This window comes from Schistocerca americana, chromosome 5, assembly GCF_021461395.2.
Source record: "Schistocerca americana isolate TAMUIC-IGC-003095 chromosome 5, iqSchAmer2.1, whole genome shotgun sequence".
In the NCBI taxonomy this organism is placed as follows: domain Eukaryota; kingdom Metazoa; phylum Arthropoda; class Insecta; order Orthoptera; family Acrididae; genus Schistocerca; species Schistocerca americana.
Window position 1 is genome coordinate 416,076,181 of NC_060123.1, and position 18,512 is coordinate 416,094,692.

Consider the following 18,512-nt stretch of genomic DNA (forward strand, 5'->3'; position numbering starts at 1 on the left):
ACATAATCCCCGCCCACACCATTAAGGATCTCCCTCGATATCGGTCTCTTATCACAATGTTTGGATTCCGAAATCCGTGTTCTACGTTCCCTCCAGATGCGAATGCGCCGAGAATTACTCTCCAGACAAAATCGGGAAAAGAACATTAGCCCACTGTCCGACCGCCCAGGTGGCATTTTGACGACTCCACTCTAGACGTTCCCTTCTGTGAAGACGCACCAGAGGTGCACATACAGGAAGTCTCCGACAATAAAGGCTACTCTGCCGGATCTTCTCCACACCGTTGCCTCGATACAACATGTCCAGTGTATGCTGCGAGGTCAGAAGCCAGTTTACCGTGCAGTACCAAGGCGGTACCGTCGAGCCCTTACAGCCAAATAACCGTCCTTTCTTTTTGATATCACTCGTCGTCGGCCCTGCCCTGGTCTTCGGGCTACTGTTTCGGTCTTTATAAGTTGTCGCCACATCCGAGAAACAACAAAACGATTCACATTAAACCTCCGAACCACATAAATTTCTGACTGTCCTGCTTTCTTTCTTCTTATGGCCCTCCATCGCAGAGGGTCTGGTAGGCGTCTTCTTTGTGCCTATTGCACCGTTTGTGACTTAACACAGCGACTGTGGATGTGGGACTACCCGGCAAACACTACCCCGTTTGATAGGTGCCCTGACGACATCTGTTGACAATTTTTGTGATTATACCGTGAATTAGACACAAGACGGGGAAATAGCGGTTTGTTGCTTTAATTTTGGACGCCAGTGTATATGTAAGGGTTAAAATTGTTATGAACGGGATTTTCGTTCATCAGACTGCGATCTCGATAAAATTAGCTTAAAGACACATATTATAAATGCACGAACCGTTTCGAAAAATGCGGTAACTGTGGCCGTCATCTTCAGTGCGATGAATGGTTTGATGCAAATCTCCTGGGTTGTTTACCCTGTGCAAACCTCTTTAACTCTACATAATTTCTGCAACCTACACCCATCTTATCCCGCTTACCGTAGCCAAGTCTTGAGCTCCTTCTACAATTTTACACACGCCACACTTCCCTCCATTAAAAAAAATGGACGATACTTTTGCGGTGGGTAGGTATGTTGAAAGTACTGCCAGGAGTGGCTGAAATGCTGCATGATATGGTTTTACCTCCTCAGCAAGCTCCATTAGTCAATCTCCTGATCTAGCGCGACACACAATATTACTCTGCCAAGAAAAGTTGTGCAAAACAATGGCTACATTTGTCCTACACTGCATGTGGTTTGAAATAGTTGAAATATGAAAGTTTGTTTTAATGTCCGGGATTTGACTTCCTACTACTTGTTGTGTTGGCAGAAGAGCCAACACCCTGTTACTAGAGGAGGCCGAAATGCACGCGTTTTAGCTCACGCGCAGGATGGCGTGAGGAGGGAAGAACTATACTGACGTGAGGTCTGGAACATGACAAGGAATTAGAATTCAGAAAGCGGACGGAATTAGTTTGATACTTAACTTTAATCCGTTAATGATGAACGTCGCTGTAGACGGTACATGATTCACAATATTATATGTTCAGAATACATTCTTGAAGAATATGGCGCCTTGCTAGGTCGTAGCAAATGACGTAGCTGAAGGCTATGCTTACTGTCGTCTCTGCAAATGAGAGCGTATGTAGCAAAGTCGGCTGTACAACTGGACGAGTGCTAGGGGGTCTCTCTAGACTTGCCGTGTGGCGGCGCTCGGTGTGCAATCACTGATAGTGTCGACACCCGGGTCCGACGTATACTAACGGACCGCGGCCGATTTAAATGCTACCACCTAGCAAGTGTGGTGTTTGGCGGTGACACCACACTACTTGAAATAAGTGTTTTAAAGAAAAAAGTGACATATATTCACACACTAGCCAGATTATAAAACTGTTGGAAGTCCTTACTCTAAGGTCTACAAGTCTCTGGTGCACTGTTATCCGTTCGCCTTCTACCGTATATATCTCCCGCTTCAGCCAATACGTAATGCTCCTTTGAAACCCTCAGCAACCTCTGATTCTTACAGTTTAAGTAGTTCCGATCTCTTATATTTCTTACTTTTTAGTAAATTCTCAAAACTAGTAAAATATAAAACTTCGTGGCAGATTAAAACTGTGTGCCCGACCGAGACTCGAACTCGTGACCTTGCCTTTCGCGGGCAAGTGCTCTACCAACTTTTTTTTTTGTTTTTGTTTTTTTGTCTTTTTTTTGGTTTTTTTTTATTTTTTATTTTTTTAATGGAAATAAAAAAAACAAGTGCCACCGCCACTTTTCATCCTATAACAAAAAAAAAATCTAGGCCACTTCAGGCGTTGGCTCCTGACTAAACCTACCCCAGAGAGCTGCCTATATACCAGGGGAAATATGGGAAATCAAGGTTAGGGCTATCCTGAAAAACAAAACATAATCTTCCTTTTTCTGAATTTTATTTTAATTTTTTTTTGTTTTATATTTATTTATTTATTTTTTATTTATTTTTTTTTTTTTTTGTGTAATTGATCAGAGGCCTTCTGCGCCCCGCTGGTAATATGTTGAGTCACGTCTTCTCGAAATTGATGTGTTACGTTCAATTGTTCAGAAATGTTCATTGGTTCAAACAGGAAACCTTCTTCTCTCTTGGCTTAACACATTCCAGCTGCGAGGCGGCTCGTGGAAAGCACTCCCAAGGAAGTTCGAGAAAAATTGTCTGTATTTTGGGTGACGGACAACGACATAATGACGGTCATTGAGGTATGTCCAAAAATCGAGTGCAGAGTCTACAGTTTGTCCAAATAAGTAGTGAATGGCATGTCCGCGAATCCAATTCACTGCATTGGTCTTTGTCCGAGGAAAATAGTCACGTTCCGGAAATAATAATGAAAGGGGAGTAATCCGATCCGGAATGTCCCGCGTTAGAAAAGCCACAATACGTCGAACCAAGTGCCAAACCTCCGCCGCCGGTCCGCAAACAAACCGATGTTCATCATTGTCTGGCACTCCACACGTGGAGCATAGAGGTGATTGGGCGAGGTGGATACGATGAAGGCGAAATTGGTTGATTTGCTGACCATTGACAGTTATGTACCAGACAGATTGAACATTCGTGTCAAGGTAACAGGCGAACACCGCGCGCCATACATGACGCCAGTCAACCTGGGGGAACTTTTGTTCAATCGGGTTAGGTGGACGACCTAATTGGAGGACATTGTATACTGCCTTTGTCTTGAGCAAAAGCTGTCTTGGTAAGGTGAGGCGTAGATAACTGAGTTCCAGAAAGAAATACCGCATATAATGGAACTGGGCCGGAACATCCGAGATGATCACTGGGGCTGACAGTGAGACCGGCGAGTATGCCGACAGGAGGAGACCAGTGAGGCTCGTTGGGCAACGTGTCCATACCGCCATCTGGGAGCTGACAAATAGGGCGCGAGCTCTATCCGGCACGTGAAACAGACCTATCCCACCTCGTTCACGGGGAAGAGTAAGGGTCGCATAGCTAATTTTGAACAACATCCCAGAGCTGACGAAAGATGCCATCGCTGCCAACATGCGACGTGCCACAGTAAGCGGGAAAGGTAGAACTTGCGCTACATGGGGAACTCGGGATGCGATATATGTATTGACATATCGAGCTCGTTGGAGAATATCTAGGGATCGAAGGCGATGGTCCATAAGACCTGCTCTGATCATTAAAAGGAGGCGTCGGCAGTTGATGGTGGCTGAACGCCGGAGATCAGATGAAAAATCTATTCCCAAACAACGAATGGTATCAACGGTGGTGAGAGGTGTAACGCACTCCACGGGAAGTCCCGTGCCAATGAACATAACTTGTGACTTACGTACGTTTATAGAGCTACCCGACGCCTCACCATAAGTCGCTACCCACGTCAAAACAGCTCGAACTTCGTCGGCATTACGTAAACAGATGACGACATCGTCAGCATAGGCCGTGCAACAGAATCGGTAGCGATCTATGGACAACCCTACCAAACGTTGTCTTAGTCCACATAGCAAGGATTCCAAGGAAAAGGCGTACAAAATTGCTGATAGAGGGCAACCTTGACGTACGGATCGACCAATTATTATCGGTGGAATGAGTCTGCCATTGTACAGAATCCTGGATGAGGCACCCCGCAGAAGGCGCATCACTACCGTGATAACGGCGACCGGGAAACCCATATGGTGGAGAACGGCCGTAAGGAACGAATGGTCAACCCTATCAAAAGCTTGACTGAAGTCCAAAGACGCAAGTGCCCCAGAGAGGCGTTGTACCTGGGTAACGGCGATCATATCCCTGTAGCGGCATAAAGCCGTGCGAATATTGTTGTCGCCTCCCAAAGATGCTTGGTCTGGCGACACAACATAGCGGGCAACGTTTTTAAGTCGTGCTGCCAAAAGGCGAGTGCAGATTTTCATATCACTGTTAAGGAGGGTGAGGGGCCGATAATCACTGATATTGTTGCCACCGTGCGGTTTATGTACAGGAATAATAATTCCTTCCATGAAAGCGTCCGGCACAGGTACTTCCGGAGACATCAGTTCCCGACAGATGGAGGTGAAGGTGGACTCTAACAAATCACGGAAGGTGCGATAAAATTCGAGGGGAAGACCGTCGGGGCCCGGGGAGCGATTGATGGTTCCTGCCCGGATCGCATCGCGGACTTCCTCATCAGTCACCTCCGACATCAAGTCAATCGCCGCATCTCCTGGGATACCACCGAAGCTGAGCTGTGAGACTTCCTCGATCAACTCTGGGGAATGTGGAACTGCGGCGTAGAGCTGCCGGTAGTGGGCGTGAAGCACATTCCCTATGGCAGATTGGGTTACGTAGCGACGCCCTTCTTGGTCCGTTAGGACGTGAATCAATTTTCGGCGTCGATTTTGTCGTTCTTGGATGATATGGTACATCGACGGATGTTCATGAGGCATGCGATCAGCAGTACGAGATCGTACTATCGCCCCTTCCAAATGCCGTCGCATGAGATTGGAGATTTGGGCCTTAGCTTGGTTCATCCTTGTATGGCGCTCAGGGGAGGCTGGCATCGTGGAGCATTCTCGTAGGATCCTGTAGTAAAAGTCCATAGTGCTCTTCCTCCAGGCGACAACATCTTTTCCATACCGGATTAAAGTTTTTCGAAGAGCAGGTTTTGCACACTGGATCCACCAGGATATGGTAGACGGATACGTGGGTCGGCGTCTATTACATGTGATCCAAGTGTCTTCTATTAGAAGTCGACAGTCAGGTGAATTAAGAAGTGCCGTGTTCAGTTTCCATAAACCACGTCCGTGCCATACTGCCTGTCTTGTGAGAACAACATCACAGAAGTAAGCCTCATGGTCTGAGAAAGCAACAGGCCAGATTTCAGCCTGTCGAGTGTGTTGAATTAGGGATCGCGAGATGTAGATGCGATCCAGTCGGCTAGAGGAGTGCGCAGTGTGGTACGTAAAGCCCAAAAGATCACCGTGAACATGTCTCCACGTATCGACAAATTGTAGCCGCGTGACGACTGTTTCCAGAGCTGCGCATGGTGAGTGACGCGGCAATTGATCCTGAGGTCGCTGGGTGCAGTTGAAGTCTCCACCCATGATCCAGTCATCGTGTGGTCCCATAAAAAGGGGTGTGACTTCATTCGCGAAGAAGGCATTGCGTTCACGACGGTAGCTGGAGCCCGACGGCGCATAAATATTGATGATGCGTACACCAAAGAGAGTAAGGGCCATACCTCTGCCGCTGGGGAGGTATAGGACATCTTCGGCAGGAAGACCTTCGCGTAAGATGATGGCAACACCACTACCGGTGTCCGAAGCGGGAGAAAGATGCACCGTGAAGCCATGTGGTGGTGAAAAATCGGCGACATGCACTTCCTGAAGAAGCGCAATATCTATGTCCGCATCATAAATCATATCGCGGAGCAGCGCTAGTTTGTGGGGCGCACGAATGGTCGCGAGGTTAATCGTTGCGACACGATAATGCTGGTGTTGGAGTCCCACAGGCACAGGCGGGACTTCTTCTTCAGGAGCGAGAGGTCGTCGATCTTGCCGGTCCGCTGAAGAGGCTGCTATTGTGGAGAGTTTGCGGGCGCGGGCGCAACCGATGGGGGTGCCCCATCATCAGCAGCATCCGCCCCAGTCCCTTCGATCTCCACGTCGTCCGCCCAGGAGACTGATGCTGCGGTAGGGTATCGGCTGTGCACGTCATCCACGTGGAGAGGAGACGTAGTTTTCGTCTCATCGGATAGGCTCTCTTCAACGTCGACCTGTGGGGGCGACGGCGTCAGTAAGGAGGGGTGTTCGTTGCCAGTGGTCGCCTGCGGCGGGTCTTTCGCATCAGCCTTTCGGTCATCAAAGATCGGTTTGTCGTCCATCTTCGGGTCTGCATCCCCGGTATCCATCCGTAGAATGGATTCATCAGGGGGTGTACGGCTACGTTTCTTCCTCTTTCGTGTCGACCCTTGTTTTCGAACAAGTCGTTCAGAGTCCGATTGCGGGTGGCTTTCGTCTGACTCCGGACCAGTCTGAAGGAGAGCAGAAGTAGGTACCACTCCCGGATCAACGTCCATCTCAGTAGCATTTTCAGTCACAGTGCTGCGATGATTCGGCAGGTTAGGATCTGGCGTCTGGGGCACCTCAGAAGGAATCTCAGGAGCGGTTGCATCTACCTGATCAGACGACGTCAACGGAGCAGGAAGACTCTGTGTAGACGTGCTACCTTCCTGGGCAACCTTGGCGTATGTGACAGGGATCTGAGTCATCACCGCTGGGGACGCTTCCTCGCCGACCGGCGTCTGGATCAGGCGGCGTCGCATGCAGGCGGATCTGACGTGGCCTTCTTGTCCACAACCCGCACATGTTCGGGGTTGGCCGTCGTACATGACAATGGCTCGCACCCCGCCAATGGTCAGGTATGATGGAATATGTTTTTTCAGTTCAATTTTGACCTGACGCACACCATTAAGGACATGGTAGGTCGTGAAGGTTTGCCATTTTTCCTCTACGTAACCGATGACGTTACCGTATGGTTGTAACGCAGAGACAACTTCGTCCTTCGGCACTTCAAAAGGTAGTTCAAACACCCTAATCGTGCGTTGACCGTACTCTGCGAGTTCAAGTGTTACGGCTCCGACGTGACCATCAGAGTATTTGAACTTAAGTCCATTGGCATGGCGGCGAATAACATCTTCACACACCTCGGTGTTTGTCATTTTAATATGAAAGACACTACTCGTGATCGAAAAATGGATTCCGATAACGTGGTTAGGATCTAAACGAACTTCTTCACGTATGAACGTTTCAACTTCATGTGCACGAGGTCGCGCATGTTCAGCTGGGAAGGAAACTTTAAGGGTCGCACGGCGGTAAGCGCTCGACATGTTGTTCACGGTGGACGGACGCAAGCCTGAAAGCTACGACGCGGATGTAAACAACGCCTGCAGCGGAGCACTGGCCGGCGCGCGGGGCCGTCCGCACGCTGCCACGGCTGAGAGCCGACTCTGCCAACTGAGCTACCGAAGCACGACTGACGACCGGTACTCACAGCTTTACTTCTGCCAGTACCTCGTCTCCTACCTTCCAAATTTTACAGAAGCTCTCCTGCGAACCTTGCAGAACTAGCACTCCTGAAAGAAAGGATATAGCGGAGACATGGCTTAGCCACAGCCTGGGGGATTTTTCCCGAATGAGATTTTCACTCTGCAGCGGAGTGTGCGCTGACATGAAAGTTCGAGTCTCGGTCGGGTACACAGTTTTAATCTGCCAGGAAGTTTCATATCAGCGCACACTCCGCTGCAGAGTGAAAAATCTCATTCTGGTAGTAAAATATAGTCAGAGTCTATATCCGCTCCTGGAATGGTTTTGTTGTTTATAATCTGGTTTCGAAATCTCTGTCTTGCCATTGCGTGCTCTATCTGAAATACTTGTGTCTCCACGTCATTTGCTTTCTTGTAAAATAATATTATATGAAAAGGATACAAAAGTTAAAAGATACAGTTTGAGAACAGTGAACGAGTATTGTTTAGTACTGTAAGCTACTTAGGAGCTAGCAAAGTGCTGGCTTAGTTAGTTACCATTAGTCTGTAGGAGTCTGGAAGTAGGAGCAGCCTGTAAGTTGTATTCGTCATTCAAGTTGTAGAGAATGATCCAGTTAATCATTTGCTAGTAGTCTGCATTCTGTTTAGGTAATGAGTACGTAAAATATAGAGTACAATTCTGTGGAATTATCAGCTTTTTTTGGAAAATTAAACATAGAACTTGACTATTTGAGCGACAACAACGTCCCTAAAAGATCTAAAGATATAGTGAGATTCGTCGCACACTTCTCTAACTATAAGTCCTATGTACGTAACTTTTTATTTAAAAAAATTAGAGCGCAGCATTCAGTGTCCTTTTCTTGCAGGTTTTAATCGGCAAATCTAGATTTCGGCTAGTGCCTAGCCATTATCAGTGCACCATTTTATCGTATCAGTGTACGTTCTAATACGTCAGTCCCCTGTTGTTCGGGGTCTTCTGTCACAGTTCTTTCAACAGTCGTTGAGTGCACCCACGTTCCTAATGGAAGGTAACCAGATAATTTTTTATTTATAATGCATATAGTTTATCAGTGTGGCTCCCATCATCTTGGAACACTCGATAACATGCAACAAATCGCGTAATAATGTCAAACGATATATAACGGCAACTTATATCGTCGAGCCATATTGTATTAATTTTAAGCAGAAATCAAAAGGTGGAAAAAGACACTATTCAGTTTGAGACTTTAACTTTTCCCGGCGAATTGAACGTTCAAATAACTTACGGGTTTGCTGCCGGGTGGCGTCGTCGAACACCGCCGATATTTCGACAGGAAGCACACCCTACCATTCTCAAGGCACAAATACAAGGAAGAAGAAATGTGCAAGCAAATTTAATACCTCGGTTCACAGAGGAGAAACAAGGAAGACACCACACACAGAACAAGTGTCAACACAAACAAAGATAACCAACATCAGAAATATCGATAGTTACTATTAATCAACAGGTGAGGTAGCACTAATTCTGTCCCTCTGTTTTTTGATGAGAGACAGAGCCTGATTCCAAGCAGCATTTAAACAAAATCCACCATCTCTGTTAATAAGGTTGCTTGATAGCCTGATTTCAACAGCTTCCTTAATAACACTATCCCAATAGCTGGACGTGCAAGCCAGAATCTCCGTGTTGTTGTATTCCATAGGATGACCGGTGTCAAGGCAATGTTCTGCAATACCGGATTTGCTCGGCTGTTGTAAGCGTGTGTGACGCTTCTCTTCAATACACCGGTCTTCTACAGTCCTAATTGTCTGACCAATATATGACATGCCACAACTGCAAGGAATACGATAGACCCCACCCAGCCTTACGCAAACCAAGATCATCTTTTACGGACGCCAACAGGGCCTTAATCTTAGAAGGTGGTCGAAAAACACATTTCACATCATATTTCCGCAAACTAATTCACATATTTATGTTTATGATCACACTCATTTACATTGTTTAATAGTATTTATAGAATTAAAAATCCATTGATCTGTCGACACATGTAATGCATCCCCACTGACAACGACGGTGCCCAGTTAATTAAGACTGTTTCCAAAAGAAGTGTGTGTGTGAGTGAGTGCTTGTGTCACGAATCCCAATTAGTTGATCATTGTCAGTGTGGTGATATGTGTTGGTACTTGACATGCTGACACATCATTGGGTTTTTAATGCACCCAGAAGACATGGTGGGTGTCAGTGTAACTTAGTAAACACGCACACTCCATTGTCCAGTATGTAAATGATGAGAACTGCAATACTCTGTGGTAAGCACAATGGCCTCCAGAGTGCATTAGTTTTGTTCATGTTTAGTGTTGTTACCAGGCCTTGTAGAGCAATGAGGAGCGTGAAAAGCGTCAGATATTGAGATCATTGTGAAGGATATGCCGGGGACTCAAGGAAATGCCGTGAACTCACGTGACACAGCATTATCGGCACCTGACTGAGTTAGAAAGGGACTTTATTTTGGATCTCTATATGGTCAGTTGGTCGAATAGTGCAATATCCAGATTTGTGGGGTATTTCGGTGTGAGAATACCTCAATGGTGGATTGCATGGGAACATGAAAGCAGGCATACCCAACGTAAAGACCGTAAGAGAGGATGCCCTATTGTGCACCAAATACATCGTAACCCATTCACATCTGCATCTGTCATCCAGATATACGAGGGGGGTTTGAAAAGTCCATGCAAAAAACCTTTTTTATTTTTTCGACATAGTCTCCTTTTAGACTTATACACTTCGTCCAACGCTGTTCTAGTTTTTTGATCCCTTCGAAATAATAGGAACTGTCCAAGTCTGCAAAATAGCTATTAGTTCAGCAATCACCTCCTCGTTTGAATAAAATCTTTGTCCCGCCAGCCATTTCCTCAAATTGGGGAACAAATAGTAGTCCGAGCGAGCCAAGTCTGGAGAATAGGGAGTGTGAAACAAGTTGGAATTCTATTTCCATTAATTTTGCGATCACAACTGCTGAGGTGTATGCTGGTACATTGTTGTGATGGAAAAAGACATTTTTGCGGTCCAGTCGCCGGCGTTTTTCTTGTAGCTCGGTTTTCAAACCCCCAATAACGATGAATAATATGCACCTGTAATAGTTTTACCCTTTTCCTGATAGTCGATGGGGATTATCCCTTGCGAATCCCAAAAGACAGTCGCCATAACCTTTCCGGCCAAAGGACTGGTCTTCACCTTTTTTGGTGCAGATTCTCACTTGGTAACCCATTGTTTAGATTGTTGTTTGGACTCAGAGTATAGTAATGTATCCATGTTTCTTCCACAGAGACGAAACAACGCTTAAAGTCCTGCGGGTTCTTCCTGAACAGCTGCAAACCACCCTTGCAACACTTCACACGATTCCGTTTTTGGTCAAGCGTGAGCAATCGCGAAACCCATCTTGCCGATAGCTTTCTCATGTTCAAATGTTTATGCAAAATATTATGTACCATTTCATTCGAGATGCCCACAACACTAGCAATCTCACGCACCTTAACTCTTCTGTCATCTATCACCATACCATGGATTTTATCAATGATTTCTGGCGTCGTAACCTCCACAGGGCGTCCAGAACGTTCAGCATCACTTGTGCCCATATGGCCACTCCGAAAATTTTGAAACTACTTATAAACTGTTCTAATCGAAGGTGCAGAGTCACCGTAATGTTTATCAAGCTTCTCTTTTGTTTCCTGAGGAGTTTTGCTTTTCATAAAGTAATGTTTAATCACCACACGTAATTCTTCTTCGTCCATTTTTTGACAATCACTCGACTTACTTGATTTACACGAATGCCAAACACAAAGAAATAGACCAATATGGCTGAAACTCGGTGTGCGTTCTTTCCAAAGATGCTACTAACAAAACATGACCTCGATACGCGCCGGTGGTACCATCTCTCGGACTCTGCACGAACTTTTCAAACGCCCCTCGTAAGTAATGGACTCTCGGCAACATTCTGCGTGATCCTCCACCACTGGCCTGCGACCACAAGCAGCCGGACTAGGGAATAATCCTCCCATGCGAAGGCTGCCATTAACACCGCAACACAGACTGTTGCGTTTGGAGTAGTGTAGTGACCGGGAAGAATAGGCTTATGATGGATGGCAGCATATGTGTCGAGCGATGAATAACAGTTCAGGACTATTCTGGATGCCCGTCGTCTACGATTATAACAGCAACGCTGGGCGAAGTCCCATTCCTCCGATGTTTTGGAGAGACACAGAGGTATTACTCCTGGCTTCGTGGTGTGAGTATCCATCAGGTATTTCATATCATGGTTCGAAGTAATTGAAGGAACTGTGATAGCACAACATTACATCACAGGCAACCTGCGTCCTCACGTGTTACCTAGCACGTGCAGTATTGTGTTGTCATTTTCCAACAAGACAATGCTCTTCACATGTAGCACGTGTCTCTATGAACTGTCTGCGTGACGCTGCGGTACTCCCGTGGTCTGTTCCCGAAGGAACATGTGTGTGAACAGCTCAGATGTCAATGCCAGGATCCAGGGTATCAAGGACAAGATACAACAATTGTGGTCGAGCTTGTCTCAGGAGAGACCCTTCCCAACGGAAATAGTGTTTGCACACATTCCAGAGGAGATGCATTGTCATACTGATAACTGGAATCTCACATGCCAAGTTCTTTGAAAATTTTGCTTCAGTTTGTAATCACTAAAATAACATCACATACCGTCTCAATCCGTGGAGTTTCATTTCGTTTCCTCCACTTCTTCTGGGTACTTCACATATTTGTCAGGCTGTGTACTATGCGTGTGCCCATATTGAGCTCGAAACGTTTAGTTGGCGATATTCTGAGTTGCAAAAGATATTTTAACAGTCATGTCATCTGACCAAAGTCAGACTGTTATGTAACAGAGTCTGAAAGAGAACTGCATAATTGAAACTGTAATGGTTACTTATCAAAAAAATGTAATGCATATGTGTAGTCATACCCAGTCGTGAGGTATGAGTGTCTTTCGAGAGTGATAAATTTTCGCATTATTATTAAAATGATAAATACTGTGTTTCGCTAGATAAAAAGTTTTAAAGAGTTGTCCACCAAGTCATTGTTTCAAGCTTAATAAGAGGTAATAGCTGCTGACTTGTGAGTGCGAGATTGGGACCACATTGTGGGCCACTGGAAAGTTCCCAACAAAAATGCAGACTCTTTTACGGACAGCAATGAGTGAACACGCGTTATCATAGAATAGGACGATCTGAAACACAGTTCCCCTGTCTTTGATTCTGAATGGCGTGTCTTAGCTTGGTGAGTCTTTCGTCGAACGCACGAGCTGCAGTTGGTGGAGAAAGTTTCTTGAAATCTACCGAAAGATAGCCACCATTTCTCGATTCACACAAGTAGATTGACTGAATCTTTTCGGTTTTAGTGAAGATGACTGCGTTGACAGTCGTTTTGATTCTATTTTGCTGTATGATAGCCACGTCTCGTTGACCACAACAATGTGGGAGAACAACTGACTTCCATCTTGTCGATATCGGTCAAAAAACGGTCGCCCGCTAAACGTCCTTTGCTCTTTCTGTTGGTGGGTAAGCATTTTGGGTACCTACATTGTAAACAATTGGTTATATCCGAGTTTTTCAGTGATATTTCTATGTATATTGTCCAAGCGTTGATCAGGCCAGCTTCTGGCCAACCCGTTGCACGATCGTATCAGTCAAGATACTGAGCCTGCCAATCCACTCTTCTTTATGCATTTATGTACGGACACTTTTGAAGTCTCGAGAGAAATCTTTTCTTCACTCATTACCGTTGGGCCATAAACTAGACACAACTCCTGATGAATATGAGTAGTTATAGTAAAAATCTAAAGACAGCATGCACATTGCCTTTGGCAGATGCAACGATTTTAAATGCCTTTGCTCGCTTTCACTCACTGTCAAAGAACTACTGAAAGCATAATGATTTTGTGGCTTCGTAAACAGTGAATAGATGATGTTGGATTCGAGTAAATATCTTCTGAGCAGCAAACTATTACACTATTACATATAAGTAATTACATCTCCTGGAAATGTTATCTTACAATTATTGTTGCAAGCTCCACACAAAATAAACATGTACTCATCACTGTTGAATTTTCCTCTTCCTTCTCATCAAATTCAGTGGCTTGGGTAATGATGTTAGTCCACATGCTGTGTTCTGAAATAGTCTTGTACTCTCTAAAATCCCAAATACTCTCCAACAGGGAGTATCGTGATCTGCAAAAGCTTGTAAATCTCCAAAACAGTATTTGAATCAGCTACACTCGCTACAGTCATCCACTTACTGCCTTTAAATGTCGAATTCACCAATACAGGAAAATCAAAATGATCTCCCATAAGAAAGTTTGTACCTCCTATAAGCTGCTGTTGATTTGACGCGCCAGCCACATCAACAGTAGCTGCGTACGAGCTCGTGTAAATTGGAAAACAATGTAGTCGAGAATAATGTCGGCGCGACATTGCTCAGCAAATCGTTGGCTACATCTTCGGAAGACCGCATATGGAATAACAATATCAGAGAAGCCACCGGTTTTGAGGACAAGAAGAAAGAGGAAATTCGATGATGATGAATACAATTTATTTCGTGTAAAGCTGGTAGTGATAAGCGTAAGATAATAATGTCAAGATATGTGATGATTTATTACAGACAATAAAGACGAAGATGGAGAGGAAAAGAGTGGATGTAATTTCAACAAATAATAACCAGGGCATCTGTGCAAAACTTTCGCAGTTGTATAGTTTTAATAATGACAGATTTAGAATAAGTGTAGTCATTGGGATAAGAGTAGGTATGGAAATAAAGAGAAAATATCTTTAAAAATGAACCGAACGATATGGAATAATAATCATGATTTTATAATGTATCCTTGTGTATGAATTTCCATGTGTCCAAAAATGTGTTTTACATTCGGAATATTTGTCCTGGCTCATATGATGGGCAGAGATCAGAGACTGTCATTACAAATAGAAATGCTTTATTTCAGCTCTGAACATATTTACATGCAATCAGTGTCATCAAAGTTAACAAAATAATAACAACAACAATAATAATATAAACTTGGACAAATGTCATTAACTATAAGAAAATAACCCAAGATAGATACACTACATATTTAAATAAACGCCAATAACAGTAAGAAGTTTCCTAACAGCAGGGCCACATAACCTATAAATTTAACTGGACAACATTTTCATTTACAATAAGCATGTTATACTGCAGTAGCAATAAGTAAATCACAATTCAATGCGACAAAGAGAAATATGATTGTCGTTTCAGAAAGTCTATCCTTTTGACAGGATTGACTGTGCATGTTTGTGTGAGTTGCGTTTGCGTGAGTGTATGTGTATGTGTCTGTCGCCTATTTTTGACAAAGAACTTGTTGTGACGGTCTTTTTGTTGTACCTGTCTGCGACTCAGCATCTCAGCTGTATGATGAGTTGCAACTATTCTTTTCATAATATTGTTACATTCCAGCCTGGATTTTTCCATTGTTTGACTCGACTATTCTCTTTCCAATTCTAAAGGTGGCAAGGGTAAAAGACGGAAAGCGAAAGGTTAATTACAATGTGTGCAGAAACCAGATGGCGGTTATAAGAGTCAAGGGGCATGATCGGGAAGCAGTGGTTGAGAAGGGAGTGAGACAGAGGAACGGAATGGACAGTGTCTTGAAATGAAGATATAAGATGAACATCAACATAAGCAAAAATTAGGCTAATGGAATGTAGTCGAAGTAAATCAGGTGATGCTGAGGGATTTTGACTAGGAAATGAGACACTTAAAGTAGTAGATGAGGTTTGCTAGTTGGGAAGCAAAACAACTGATCGAGGTCGAAGTAGGGAGGGTATAAAATGTAGGCTGGTAATAAGAAGAAAAGCGTTTTTGAAGAAGAGAAATTTGTTAACATCTAGTGTAGCGTTAACTGTTAGGAAGACCTTTCTGAAAGTATATGTATGGAGTGTAGCCATGTATGGAAGCAAACACAGATGATAAACAGTTTGGACAAGAAGAGAATAGAAGCTTTTGGAATGTGGTGCTACAGAAGAATGCTGAAAATCAGATGGGTAGGTCACGTAACTAATGAGAAGGTAATGAATAGAATTGGGGAGAAGAGAAATATGCTGTACAGCCTGACTAGAAGGGATTGGTTGGTAGGAAAATTCTGAGGCATCAAGGTATCCCCAACTTAATATTGGAGGGAAGCGATGGAGGAAAAAATCGTTGAGGGAGACCAAGAGATACATACAGTAAGTGGATTCAGAAGGATGTAGGTTGCAGTAGTTACTCAGAGATGAAGAGGCTTGAACAGGATAGAGTAGCATGGAGAGGTGCATCAAATCAGTCTTGCACTACCGCAGAAGTCATGGTTATTATCTACAACAATGCTGTATACAAATTCCCAAGTTAATAAGCACTTTAAAAGAAATAAAATGACATTTTAACAAGATGATATAAAACGAAGCCTATTATTTGTGATTAATAAGTTAGCTTCGTAAAATATAGGAATGAAACTAGGTATCATTGATACCCTTTTGCATATGATACATAAAAGTCTCTTTTACGTTACGATTTTCCACAAACAGTATGTTTTAGAGCAAAATCGGTACGCAATGTCAGAAGCCGATCAAAAACCTTTTCTAACGATATCTCATTCATCCATGTACGATTAGTATGAGTTGAGAAAAAAGGGATTTTGACTTGATAAATAATATACTGTATATGATGATCCAAATTAAGTCGTGGTTAAGGACCCAAAAAACCATTTACTAAATGTGTGTAAGCATGACGTGTTGGCACGTGATTCAGTGATTTTCGGACATGCCTCTTCATTTTAACCCTAAAGATGGTTCAAATGGCTCTAAGCACTATGGAACTTGACATCTGAGCCGGCCGGCGTGGCCGAGCGGTTCTAGGCGCCTCAGTCTGGAACCGCGCGACCGCTACGGTCACAGTCCGCAGCTCGTGGTCGTGCAGTAGCGTTCTCGCTTCCCGCGCCCGGGTTCCCGGGTTCGATTCCCGGCGGGGTCAGGGATTTTCTCTGCCTCGTGATGACTGGGTGTTGTGTGATGTCCTTAGGTTAGTTAGGTTTAAGTAGTTCTAAGTTCTAGGGGACTGATGACCATAGCTGTTAAGTCCCATAGTTCTCAGAGCCAGAGAGCTACGGTCACAGGTTCGAATCCTGCCTCAGGCATGGATGTGTGTGATGTCCTTAGGTTAGTCAGGTTTCAGTACTTCTAAGTTCTAGGGGACTGATGACCTCAGATGTTAAGTCCCATAGTGCTCAGAGCCATTTGAACCATTTTTTTTTTTTGACATATGAGGTCATCAGTCCCCTAGACGTAGAACTACTTAAACCTAACTAACCTAAGGACATCACACACATCCATGCCCGAGGTAGGATTCGAACCTGCTACATTAGCAGTTGCGCTGTTCCCGACTGAAGCGCCTAGAACCGTTCGGCCACAGTGGTCGGCTCCTAAAGATGGGACACTCGTTGTAAAGCTACCCCATGAGATTTTAGTAAGCTACCAGATTTCGCCGAGAAATAAAGTTTTTCATTTGTGTATGCTTTAGCCAGTCATCTGGATGATCCATTTACATCAAATCGGTTAACTGTTCTCCTTCAGTGCATTCAACAGCAGCATGGATAGCGCTAGAACATTAGCAATAAATTTGTTTCAGTGAAATGCTTACACAAAATCCTTAATGAATAACCCGATATCGACTGGGCAGTCTATTATAAATAGCCCTCAAAAATTTCTTGGCCGATGGTTGCGTCAGAGCATGCTAAGACTGAATTGGAATCTTCTCGTGGGAACTCCACGGAAATGTTGACCCCTAACATGTCAGAACATGCAACATCTGACGCAACCATCGGCCAATAAATAGTTATGGGCTGTTTATAATGACTAGTCAGTCGACACCAGCTTACACATAAAACAATTTATGTGGGAATTTGCTAGTAACAAACTATTATTGTTTAAAGTGATAAGCTCTCTAATGCTCTCTGGTAATAACGCGGAAACAGCAGCAGTCCTGGTGAGCTGTCTGGGATAGGCTCAGTGGCTGTCTTGTCATTCCATCGAGAAAGCGCCTTGCCTGGCTATCATCTGAACACAGCAAGCCTCACAATAAATGAGACCTGTCGCCAGTGATTTGGGTTTATGACGAGGACGTCACAAGTAGCCTCTACTATCTGTATGGGGAAAAATGTGTGAGCCTTTTTCTCGACCTTGTAGGAGCTAGAAGCGATTGCGGTCGAAGTTGGTCTGAAAACTTGTTGCATGACGTATGGGCTTAACACGACCGACTTTGTAATTGTTTGGACGGGTACATTAAGCAGATAAAGTCCAGCAGTTCTAACGTCAAGGTGAGCGCTTCAGTTGTTGCGCTACTTTTAAATGTAAGCCACGGCTGACCACTGTCGGTGTGGAAGTATTTGCAGTAGCTTACTGCCTTCAGTTTCTCGCCACGATCAGTCGGCGGCTGGCAGTGCCATTGGTAAGTACATCACAATTTTTAGTATAGTTCTGGTTAGGCTTATTGGCGGGTGGCTGTTGGTGCGCTGTTGCCAGGCTGTCAAATGCACCTCTGTTACTCATTGTAACAGTTTTTGCTTTGGTCAGAAATAATATAATTACATTTCTGTAGTGAAATTAAACAGACCTTTGAAGAAAAGAGAACCACTTGTATGAGAATCAAGAGCTCAGATGGAAACCCAGTTCAAAGCAAGAAGGGAAAGCAGAAAGGTGGAGGGAGTATATGGAGGGTCTATACAAGGGCGATGTACTTGAGGACAATATTATGGAAATGGAAGAGGATGTAGATGAAGATGAAATGGGAGATATGATACTGCGTGAAGAGTTTGGCAGAGCACTGAAAGACCTAAGTCGAAACAAGGCCCCGGGAGTAGACAACATTCCATTAGAACTACTGACGGCCTTGGGAGAGCCAGTCCTGACAAAACTCTACCATCTGGTGAGCAAGAT

At 44.4% G+C, this 18,512-nt stretch overlaps 1 protein-coding gene across 1 annotated transcript in view; it reads left to right on the forward strand.

The window, feature by feature from the left end:
• The first annotated feature begins 17,911 nt into the window (after positions 1 to 17,911).
• LOC124615771 (lysosomal acid glucosylceramidase-like) overlaps positions 17,912 to 18,512 on the forward strand; it is a 240,052-nt gene continuing 239,451 nt past the window's right edge. Inside the window, exon 1 of the mRNA XM_047143870.1 lies at positions 17,912 to 18,024. The gene's annotated coding sequence lies outside the window, so the exon portion shown is untranslated. The remainder of the gene's footprint in view (positions 18,025 to 18,512) is intronic.